The following is a 566-nucleotide window of genomic DNA, read 5'->3' on the forward strand; positions in this document are numbered from 1 at the left end:
CCCCCCCAGGGTGCACGGGGTGATGGGGGCGGATGTACTGTAGCTTGCAGGCCGCGCTCCCTCTTATAGTCTCATTCCATTGCGAGAAGCGGCCGCAACTGTGCAATAGAAATGCAATTCTCTCTGTTCCCAGGGGGGCAGCTGGCGGGGTATATACCCCGCCAACTGCCCATCCAGACTGGCCCCCAGCCGCACTGCCCAGGGGCATATACCCCGCCAGCTGCCCATCCAGCCTGGCACCCAGCCGCCCTGCCCCGGGGTATATACGCCGCCAGCTGCCCATCCAGCCTGGCACCCAGCCGCCCTGCCCCGGGGTATATACGCCGCCAGCTGCCCATCCAGCCTGGCACCCAGCCGCCCTGCCCCGGGGTATATACGCCGCCAGCTGCCCATCCAGCCTGGCACCCAGCCGCCCTGCCCCGGGGTATATACGCCGCCAGCTGCCCATCCAGCCTGGCACCCAGCCGCCCTGCCCCGGGGTATATACGCCGCCAGCTGCCCATCCAGCCTGGCACCCAGCCGCCCTGCCCCGGGGTATATACGCCGCCAGCTGCCCATCCAGCCTG

The sequence above is a fragment of the Nanorana parkeri genome, unplaced genomic scaffold (genome assembly GCF_000935625.1).
Source record: "Nanorana parkeri isolate BGI_ZX_2015 unplaced genomic scaffold, ASM93562v1 scaffold3253, whole genome shotgun sequence".
Classification (NCBI taxonomy): Eukaryota; Metazoa; Chordata; class Amphibia; order Anura; family Dicroglossidae; genus Nanorana; species Nanorana parkeri.